Raw genomic sequence first — 12,421 nt, 5'->3', positions numbered from 1 at the left:
ATCCTCTCATGCATACACTGTCTCTGTATCCTCTCATGCATAAACTCTCTCTGTATCCTCTCATGCATACACTGTCTCTGTAGCCTCTCATACGTATACTGTCTCTGTATCCTCTCATGCATACACTGTCCCTGTATCGTCTCATGCATGCACTGTCTCTGTAACCTCTCATGCGTGCACTCTGTATCCTCTCATGGGTACACTCTCTCTGTATCCTCGCATGCATACACTGTCTCTGTATCCTCTCATGCAAACACTGTCTCTGTATGCTCTCATGCATACACTGTCTCTGTATCCTCTCATGCATACACTGTCTCTGTGTCTTCTCATGCATACACTCTCTCTGTATCCTCTCATGCGTACACTCTCTGCATCCTCGATTGCATACACTGTCTCTGTATACTCTCATGAATACACTGTCTCTGCATCCTCTCATGCATACACTGCCTCTGTATCCTCTCATGCGTACACACTCTCTGTATCCTCGCATTCATACACTGTCTCTGTATCCTCTCATGCATACAGTGTCTCTTTATCCGCTCATGCATACACTGTCTCTTTATCCTCTCATGCATACACTGTCTCTGAATCCTCTCATGCATACACTCTCTCTGTACCCGCTCATGCGTACACTCTTTCTGTATCCTCTCATGCACACACTGTCTCTGTATCCTCGCATGCATTCACTGTCTCTGTACCTTCTCATGCATACACTGTCTCCGTATCCTCTCATGCATACACTGTCTCTGTACCCTCTCATGCATACACTGTCTCAATGTCCTCTCATGCGTACACTCTCTCTGCCTCCTCGCATGCATACAATCTATCTGTATCCTTGCATGCATACACTCTCTCTGCAACCTCTCATGCATACTGTCTCAGTAACCTCTCATGCGTACACTCTCACTGTATCCTCTCATGCGTACACTGTCTCTGTATGCTCTCATGCATAGACCGTCTCTGTATCCTCTCATGCGTACACTCTCTCTGTATCCTCGCATGCATACGCTGTCTTTGTACCCTCTCATGCATACACTGTCTCTGTATCCTCGCATGCATACACTGTCTCTGTATCCTCTCATGCATACACTGTCTCTGTATCCTCTCATGCGTACACTCTCTCTGTATCCTCGCATGCATACACTGTCTCTGTATCCTCTCATGCATACACTGTCTCTGTATCCTCGCATGCGTACACTGTCTCTGTATCCTCTCATGCATACACTGTCTCTGTATCCTCGCATGCATACACTGTCCCTGTATCGTCTCATGCATGCACTGTCTCTGTATCCTCTCATGCATACACTGTCTCTGTATCCTTTCATGCATGCACTGTCTCTGTAACCTCTCATGCGTGCACTCTGTATCCTCTCATGCGTACACTCTCTCTCTATCCTCGCATGCATACACTGTCTCTGTATCCTCTCATGCATACACTGTCTCTGTATCCTCTCATGCATACACTGTCTCTGTATCCTCTCATGCATACACTGTCTCTGTGTCTTCTCATGCATACACCCTCTCTGTATCCTCTCATGCGTACACTCTCTGCATCCTCGATTGCATACACTGTCACTGTATACTCTCATGCATACACTATCACTGCATCCTCTCATGCATACACTGTCTCTGTATCCTCTCATGCGTACACTCTCTCTGTATCCTCTCATGCATACACTCTCTCTGTATCCTCTCATGCATACACTGTCTCTGTACCCTCTCATGCAGACACTGTCTCAATGTCCTCTCATGCGTACACTCTCTCTGCCTCCTCGCTTGCATACACTCTATCTGTATCCTCGCATGCATACACTCTCTCTGCAAACTCTCATGCATACTGTCTCAGTAACCTCTCATGCGTACACTCTCTCTGTATCCTCTCATGCGTACACTGTCTCTGTATCCTCTCATGGATAGACTGTCTCTGTATCCTCTCATGCGTACACTCTCTCTGTATCCTCGCATGCATACACTGTCTCTGTATCCTCTCATGCATGCAATCTTTCTGTATTCTCTCATGCATACACTGTCTCTGTATCCTCTCATGCATACACTGTCTCTGTATGCTCTCATGCATACACTGTCTCTGTATCCCCTCATGCATAAACTCTCTCTGTATCCTCTCATGCATACACTGACTCTGTATCCTCGCATGCATACACTGTCTCTGTATCCTCTCATGCAAACACTGTCTCTGTATGCTCTCATGCATACACTGTCTCTGTATCCTCTCATGCATACACTGTCTCTGTGTCTTCTCATGCATACACTCTCTCTGTATCCTCTCATGCGTACACTCTCTGCATCCTCGATTGCATACACTGTCTCTGTATACTCTCATGAATACACTGTCTCTGCATCCTCTCATGCATACACTGCCTCTGTATCCTCTCATGCGTACACACTCTCTGTATCCTCGCATTCATACACTGTCTCTGTATCCTCTCATGCATACAGTGTCTCTTTATCCGCTCATGCATACACTGTCTCTTTATCCTCTCATGCATACACTGTCTCTGAATCCTCTCATGCATACACTCTCTCTGTACCCTCTCATGCGTACACTCTTTCTGTATCCTCTCATGCACACACTGTCTCTGTATCCTCGCATGCATTCACTGTCTCTGTACCTTCTCATGCATACACTGTCTCCGTATCCTCTCATGCATACACTGTCTCTGTACCCTCTCATGCATACACTGTCTCAATGTCCTCTCATGCGTACACTCTCTCTGCCTCCTCGCATGCATACAATCTATCTGTATCCTTGCATGCATACACTCTCTCTGCAACCTCTCATGCATACTGTCTCAGTAACCTCTCATGCGTACACTCTCACTGTATCCTCTCATGCGTACACTGTCTCTGTATGCTCTCATGCATAGACCGTCTCTGTATCCTCTCATGCGTACACTCTCTCTGTATCCTCGCATGCATACACTGTCTTTGTATCCTCTCATGCATACACTGTCTCTGTATCCTCTCATGCGTACACTCTCTCTGTATCCTCGCATGCATACACTGTCTCTGTATCCTCTCATGCATACACTGTCTCTGTATCCTCGCATGCGTACACTGTCTCTGTATCCTCTCATGCATACACTGTCTCTGTATCCTCGCATGCATACACTGTCCCTGTATCGTCTCATGCATGCACTGTCTCTGTATCCTCTCATGCATACACTGTCTCTGTATCCTTTCATGCATGCACTGTCTCTGTAACCTCTCATGCGTGCACTCTGTATCCTCTCATGCGTACACTCTCTCTCTATCCTCGCATGCATACACTGTCTCTGTATCCTCTCATGCATACACTGTCTCTGTATCCTCTCATGCATACACTGTCTCTGTATCCTCTCATGCATACACTGTCTCTGTGTCTTCTCATGCATACACCCTCTCTGTATCCTCTCATGCGTACACTCTCTGCATCCTCGATTGCATACACTGTCACTGTATACTCTCATGCATACACTATCACTGCATCCTCTCATGCATACACTGTCTCTGTATCCTCTCATGCGTACACTCTCTCTGTATCCTCTCATGCATACACTCTCTCTGTATCCTCTCATGCATACACTGTCTCTGTACCCTCTCATGCAGACACTGTCTCAATGTCCTCTCATGCGTACACTCTCTCTGCCTCCTCGCATGCATACACTCTATCTGTATCCTCGCATGCATACACTCTCTCTGCAAACTCTCATGCATACTGTCTCAGTAACCTCTCATGCGTATACTCTCTCTGTATCCTCTCATGCGTACACTGTCTCTGTATCCTCTCATGGATAGACTGTCTCTGTATCCTCTCATGCGTACACTCTCTCTGTATCCTCGCATGCATACACTTTCTCTGTATCCTCTCATGCATGCAATCTTTCTGTATTCTCTCATGCATACACTGTCTCTGTATCCTCTCATGCATACACTGTCTCTGTATGCTCTCATGCATACACTGTCTCTGTATCCCCTCATGCATAAACTCTCTCTGTATCCTCGCATGCATACACTGACTCTGTAGCCTCTCATACTTACACTGTCTCTGTATCCTCTCATGCATACACTGTCTCTGTATCCTTTCATGCATGCACTGTCTCTGTAACCTCTCATGCGTGCACTCTGTATCCTCTCATGCGTACACTCTCTCTCTATCCTAGCATGCATACACTGTCTCTGTATCCTCTCATGCATACACTGTCTCTGTATCCTCTCATGCATACACTGTCTCTGTATCCCCTCATGCATACACTGTCTCTGTGTCTTCTCATGCATACACCCTCTCTGTATCCTCTCATGCGTACACTCTCTGCATCCTCGATTGCATACACTGTCACTGTATACTCTCATGCATACACTATCTCTGCATCCTCTCATGCATACACTGTCTCTGTATCCTCTCCTGCGTACACTGTCTCTGTATCCTCTCATGCATACACTCTCTCTGTATCCTCTCATGCGTACACTCTCTCTGTATCCTCGCATGCATACACTGTCTCTGTATCCTCTCATGCATACACTGTCTCTGTATCCTTTCATGCGTTCACTTTTTCTGTATCCTCTCATGCATACACTGTCTCTGTATCCTCGCATGCATACACTGTCTCTGTACCCTCTCATGCATACACTGTCTCTGTATCGTCTCATGCATACACTGTCTCTGTACCGTCTCATGCATACACTGTCTCAATGTCCTCTCATGCGTACACTCTATCTGTATCCTCTCATGCATACACTGTCTCTCTATCCTCTCATGCATACACTCTCTCTGTATCCTCTCATGCATACACTCTCTCTGTATCCTCTCATGCATAACCTGTCTCTGTATCCTCTCATGCATACACTGTCTCTGTGTCTTCTCATGCATACACCCTCTCTGTATCCTCTCATGCGTACACTCTCTGCATCCTCGATTGCATACACTGTCACTGTATACTCTCATGCATACACTATCTCTGCATCCTCTCATGCATACACTGTCTCTGTATCCTCTCCTGCGTACACTGTCTCTGTATCCTCTCATGCATACACTCTCTCTGTATCCTCTCATGCGTACACTCTCTCTGTATCCTCGCATGCATACACTGTCTCTGTATCCTCGCATGCATACACTGTCTCTGTACCCTCTCATGCATACACTGTCTCTGTATCGTCTCATGCATACACTGTCTCTGTACCGTCTCATGCATACACTGTCTCAATGTCCTCTCATGCGTACACTCTCTCTGTATCCTCTCATGCATACACTCTCTCTGTATCCTCTCATGCATACACTGTCTCTGTACCGTCTCATGCAGACACTGTCTCAATGTCCTCTCATGCGTACACTCTCTCTGCCTCCTCGTATGCATACACTCTATCTGTATCCTCGCATGCATACAGTCTCTCTTCAAACTCTCATGCATACTGTCTCAGTAACCTCTCATGCGTACACTCTCTCTGTATCCTCTCATGCGTACACTGTCTCTGTATCCTCTCATGGATAGACTGTCTCTGTATCCTCTCATGCGTACACTCTCTCTGTATCATCGCATGCATACACTGTCTCTGTATCCTCTCATGCATGCACTCTTTCTGTATTCTCTCATGCATACACTGTCTCTGTGTCCTCTCATGCATACACTGTCTCTGTATCCCCTCATGCATAAACTCTCTCTGTATCCTCTCATGCATACACTGACTCTGTAGCCTCTCATACTTACACTGTCTCTGTATCCTCTCATGCATACACTGTCTCTGTATCCTTTCATGCATGCACTGTCTCTGTAACCTCTCATGCGTGCACTCTGTATCCTCTCATGCGTACACTCTCTCTCTATCCTAGCATGCATACACTGTCTCTGTATCCTCTCATGCATACACTGTCTCTGTATCCACTCATGCATACACTCTCTCTGTATCCTCTCATGCGTACACTCTCTCTGTATCCTCGCATGCATAAACTGTCTCTGTATCCTCTCATGCATACAGTGTCTCTTTATCCGCTCATGCATACACTGTCTCTGTATCCTCTCATGCATACACTGTCTCTGTCTCCTCTCATGCATACACTCTCTCTGTATCCTCTCATGCGTACACTCTTTCTGTATCCTCTCATGCATACACTGTGTCTGTAACCTCGCATGCATACACTGTCTCTGTACCATCTCATGCATACACTGACTCTGTACCCTCACATGCATACACTGTCTCTGTACCCTCTCATGCAGACACTGTCTCAATGTCCTCTCATGCGTACACTCTCTCTGCCTCCTCGCATGCATACACTCTATCTGTATCCTCGCATGCATACACTCTCTCTGCAAACTCTCATGCATACTGTCTCAGTAACCTCTCATGCGTATACTCTCTCTGTATCCTCTCATGCGTACACTGTCTCTGTATCCTCTCATGGATAGACTGTCTCTGTATCCTCTCATGCGTACACTCTCTCTGTATCCTCGCATGCATACACTGTCTCTGTATCCTCTCATGCATGCAATCTTTCTGTATTCTCTCATGCATACACTGTCTCTGTATCCTCTCATGCATACACTGTCTCTGTATGCTCTCATGCATACACTGTCTCTGTATCCCCTCATGCATAAACTCTCTCTGTATCCTCGCATGCATACACTGACTCTGTAGCCTCTCATACTTACACTGTCTCTGTATCCTCTCATGCATACACTGTCTCTGTATCCTTTCATGCATGCACTGTCTCTGTAACCTCTCATGCGTGCACTCTGTATCCTCTCATGCGTACACTCTCTCTCTATCCTAGCATGCATACACTGTCTCTGTATCCTCTCATGCATACACTGTCTCTGTATCCTCTCATGCATACACTGTCTCTGTATCCTCTCATGCATACACTGTCTCTGTGTCTTCTCATGCATACACCCTCTCTGTATCCTCTCATGCGTACACTCTCTGCATCCTCGATTGCATACACTGTCACTGTATACTCTCATGCATACACTATCTCTGCATCCTCTCATGCATACACTGTCTCTGTATCCTCTCCTGCGTACACTGTCTCTGTATCCTCTCATGCATACACTCTCTCTGTATCCTCTCATGCGTACACTCTCTCTGTATCCTCGCATGCATACACTGTCTCTGTATCCTCTCATGCATACACTGTCTCTGTATCCTTTCATGCGTTCACTTTTTCTGTATCCTCTCATGCATACACTGTCTCTGTATCCTCGCATGCATACACTGTCTCTGTACCCTCTCATGCATACACTGTCTCTGTATCGTCTCATGCATACACTGTCTCTGTACCGTCTCATGCATACACTGTCTCAATGTCCTCTCATGCGTACACTCTATCTGTATCCTCTCATGCATACACTGTCTCTCTATCCTCTCATGCATACACTCTCTCTGTATCCTCTCATGCATACACTCTCTCTGTATCCTCTCATGCATAACCTGTCTCTGTATCCTCTCATGCATACACTGTCTCTGTGTCTTCTCATGCATACACCCTCTCTGTATCCTCTCATGCGTACACTCTCTGCATCCTCGATTGCATACACTGTCACTGTATACTCTCATGCATACACTATCTCTGCATCCTCTCATGCATACACTGTCTCTGTATCCTCTCCTGCGTACACTGTCTCTGTATCCTCTCATGCATACACTCTCTCTGTATCCTCTCATGCGTACACTCTCTCTGTATCCTCGCATGCATACACTGTCTCTGTATCCTCGCATGCATACACTGTCTCTGTACCCTCTCATGCATACACTGTCTCTGTATCGTCTCATGCATACACTGTCTCTGTACCGTCTCATGCATACACTGTCTCAATGTCCTCTCATGCGTACACTCTCTCTGTATCCTCTCATGCATACACTCTCTCTGTATCCTCTCATGCATACACTGTCTCTGTACCGTCTCATGCAGACACTGTCTCAATGTCCTCTCATGCGTACACTCTCTCTGCCTCCTCGTATGCATACACTCTATCTGTATCCTCGCATGCATACAGTCTCTCTTCAAACTCTCATGCATACTGTCTCAGTAACCTCTCATGCGTACACTCTCTCTGTATCCTCTCATGCGTACACTGTCTCTGTATCCTCTCATGGATAGACTGTCTCTGTATCCTCTCATGCGTACACTCTCTCTGTATCATCGCATGCATACACTGTCTCTGTATCCTCTCATGCATGCACTCTTTCTGTATTCTCTCATGCATACACTGTCTCTGTGTCCTCTCATGCATACACTGTCTCTGTATCCCCTCATGCATAAACTCTCTCTGTATCCTCTCATGCATACACTGACTCTGTAGCCTCTCATACTTACACTGTCTCTGTATCCTCTCATGCATACACTGTCTCTGTATCCTTTCATGCATGCACTGTCTCTGTAACCTCTCATGCGTGCACTCTGTATCCTCTCATGCGTACACTCTCTCTCTATCCTAGCATGCATACACTGTCTCTGTATCCTCTCATGCATACACTGTCTCTGTATCCACTCATGCATACACTCTCTCTGTATCCTCTCATGCGTACACTCTCTCTGTATCCTCGCATGCATAAACTGTCTCTGTATCCTCTCATGCATACAGTGTCTCTTTATCCGCTCATGCATACACTGTCTCTGTATCCTCTCATGCATACACTGTCTCTGTCTCCTCTCATGCATACACTCTCTCTGTATCCTCTCATGCGTACACTCTTTCTGTATCCTCTCATGCATACACTGTGTCTGTAACCTCGCATGCATACACTGTCTCTGTACCATCTCATGCATACACTGACTCTGTACCCTCACATGCATACACTGTCTCTGTGTCTTCTCATGCATACACTCTCTCTGTATCCTCTCATGCGTACACTCTCTGCATCCTCGATTGCATACACTGTCTCTGTATACTCTCATGCATACACTGCCTCTGCATCCTCTCATGCATACACTGTCTCTGTATCCTCACATGCGTACACTGTCTCTGTATCCTCTCATGCATACACTCTCTCTGTATCCTCTCATGCGTACACTCTCTATGTATCCTCGCATGCATACACTGTCACTGTATCCTCTCATGCATACACTGTCTCTGTATCCTTTCTTGCATACACTGTCTCTGTACCCTCTCATGCATACACTGTCTCTGTATCGTCTCATGCATATACTGTCTCTGTACCCTCTCATGCAGACACTGTCTCAATGTCCTCTCATGCGTACACTCTCTCTGCCTCCTCGTATGCATACACTCTATCTGTATCCTCGCATGCATACAGTCTCTCTGCAAACTCTCATGCATACTGTGTCAGTAACCTCTCATGCGTACACTCTCTCTGTATCCTCTCATGCGTACACTGTCTCTGTATCCTCTCATGGATAGACTGTCTCTGTATCCTCTCATGCGTACACTCTCTCTGTATCCTCGCATGCATACACTGTCTCTGTATCCTCTCATGCATGCACTCTTTCTGTATTCTCTCATGCATACACTGTCTCTGTATCCTCTCATGCATACACTGTCTCTATGCTCTCATGCATACACTGTCTCTGTATCCTCTCATGCATACACTGTCTCTGTACCGTCTCATGCATACACTGTCTCAATGTCCTCTCATGCGTACACTCTCTCTGCCTCCTCGCATGCATACATTCTATCTGTATCCTCGCATGCATACACTCTCTCTGCAACCTATCATGCATACTCTCTCAGTAACCTCTCCTGCGTACACTGTCTCTGTATCCACTCATGCATAGACTGTCTCTGTATCCTCTCATGCGTACACTCTCTCTGTATCATCGCATGCATACACTGTCTCTGTATCCTCTCATGCATACACTGTCTCTGTATCCTCTCATGCATACACTGTCTCTGTGTCTTCTCATGCATACACTCTCTCTGTATCCTCTCATGCGTACACTCTCTGCATCCTCGATTGCATACACTGTCCCTGTATACTCTCATGCATACACTGTCTCTCTACCCTCTCATGCATACACTGTCTCTGTATCCTCTCATGCGTACACTGTCTCTGTATCCACTCATGCATACACTCTCTCTGTATCCTCTCATGCGTACACTCTCTCTGTATCCTCTCATGCATAAACTGTCTCTGTATCCTCTCATGCATACAGTGTCTCTTTATCCGCTCATGCATACACTGTCTCTGTATCCTCTCATGCATACACTGTCTCTGTCTCCTCTCATGCATACACTCTCTCTGTATCCTCTCATGCGTACACTCTTTCTGTATCCTCTCATGCATACACTGTGTCTGTATCCTCGCATGCATACACTGTCTCTGTACCATCTCATGCATACACTGACTCTGTACACTCACATGCATACACTGTCTCTGTGTCTTCTCATGCATACACTCTCTCTGTATCCTCTCATGCGTACACTCTCTGCATCCTCGATTGCATACACTGTCTCTGTATACTCTCATGCATACACTGCCTCTGCATCCTCTCATGCATACACTGTCTCTGTATCCTCACATGCGTACACTGTCTCTGTATCCTATCATGCATACACTCTCTCTGTATCCTCTCATGCGTACACTCTCTATGTATCCTCGCATGCATACACTGTCACTGTATCCTCTCATGCATACACTGTCTCTGTCTCCTTTCTTGCGTACACTTTTTCTGCATCCTCTCATGCATACACTGTCTCTGTATCCTCTCATGCATACACTGTCTCTGTACCCTCTCATGCATACACTGTCTCTGTATCGTCTCATGCATACACTGTCTCTGTACCCTCTCATGCATACACTGTCTCAATGTCCTCTCATGCGTACACTCTCTCTGCCTCCTCGCATGCATACACTCTACCTGTATCCTCGCATGCATACACTCTCTCTGCAACCTCTCATGCGTACTCTCTCAGTAACCTCTCCTGCGTACACAGTCTCTGTATCCACTCATGCATAGACTGTCTCTGTATCCTCTCATGCATACACTGTCTCTGTGTCTTCTCATGCATACACCCTCTCTGTATCCTCTCATGCGTACACTCTCTGCATCCTCGATTGCATACACTGTCACTGTATACTCTCATGCATACACTATCTCTGCATCCTCTCATGCATACACTGTCTCTGTATCCTCTCATGCGTACACTGTCTCTGTATCCTCTCATGCATACACTCTCTCTGTATCCTCTCATGCGTACACTCTCTCTGTATCCTCGCATGCATACACTGTCTCTGTATCCTCTCATGCATACACTGTCTCTGTATCCTTTCATGCGTTCACTTTTTCTGTATCCTCTCATGCATACACTGTCTCTGTATCCTCGCATGCATACACTGTCTCTGTACCCTCTCATGCATACACTGTCTCTGTATCGTCTCATGCATACACTGTCTCTTTACCGTCTCATGCATACACTGTCTCAATGTCCTCTCATGCGTACACTCTCTCTGCCTCCTCGCATGCATACATTGTCTCTGTATCCTCTCATGCATACACTCTCTCTGTATCCTCTCATGCGTACACTGTCTCTGTATCCTCTCATGCATACACTGTCTCTGTATCCTCTCATGCATACACTGTCTCTGTGTCTTCTCATGCATACACCCTCTCTGTATCCTCTCATGCGTACACTCTCTGCATCCTCGATTGCATACACTGTCACTGTATACTCTCATGCATACACTATCTCTGCATCCTCTCATGCATACACTGTCTCTGTATCCTCTCCTGCGTACACTGTCTCTGTATCCTCTCATGCATACACTCTCTCTGTATCCTCTCATGCGTACACTCTCTCTGTATCCTCGCATGCATACACTGTCTTTGTATCCTCTCATGCATACACTGTCTCTGTATCCTTTCATGCGTTCACTTTTTCTGTATCCTCTCATGCATACACTGTCTCTGTATCCTCGCATGCATACACTGTCTCTGTACCCTCTCATGCATACACTGTCTCTGTATCGTCTCATGCATACACTGTCTCTGTACCGTCTCATGCATACACTGTCTCAATGTCCTCTCATGCGTACACTCTCTCTGCCTCCTCGCATGCATACACTCTATCTGTATCCTCTCATGCATACACTGTCTCTCTATCCTCTCATGCATACACTCTCTCTGTATCCTCTCATGCATACACTCTCTCTGTATCCTCTCATGCATACACTGTCTCTGTACCCTCTCATGCAGACACTGTCTCAATGTCTTCTCCTGCGTACACTCTCTCTGCCTCCTCGCATGCATACACTCTATCTGTATCCTCGCATGCATACACTCTCTCTGCAAACTCTCATGCATACTGTCTCAGTAACCTCTCATGCGTACACTCTCTCTGTATCCTCTCATGCGTACACTGTCTCTGTATCCTCTCATGGATAGACTGTCTCTGTATCCTCTCATGCGTACACTCTCTCTGTATCCTCGCATGCATACACTGTCTCTGTATCCTCTCATGCATGCACTCTTTCT

This window comes from Scyliorhinus torazame, chromosome 8, assembly GCF_047496885.1.
Source record: "Scyliorhinus torazame isolate Kashiwa2021f chromosome 8, sScyTor2.1, whole genome shotgun sequence".
Taxonomy (NCBI): domain Eukaryota; kingdom Metazoa; phylum Chordata; class Chondrichthyes; order Carcharhiniformes; family Scyliorhinidae; genus Scyliorhinus; species Scyliorhinus torazame.
The sequence above is the reverse complement of the archived record's forward strand: the minus strand, read 5'-3'. Positions refer to the sequence as shown.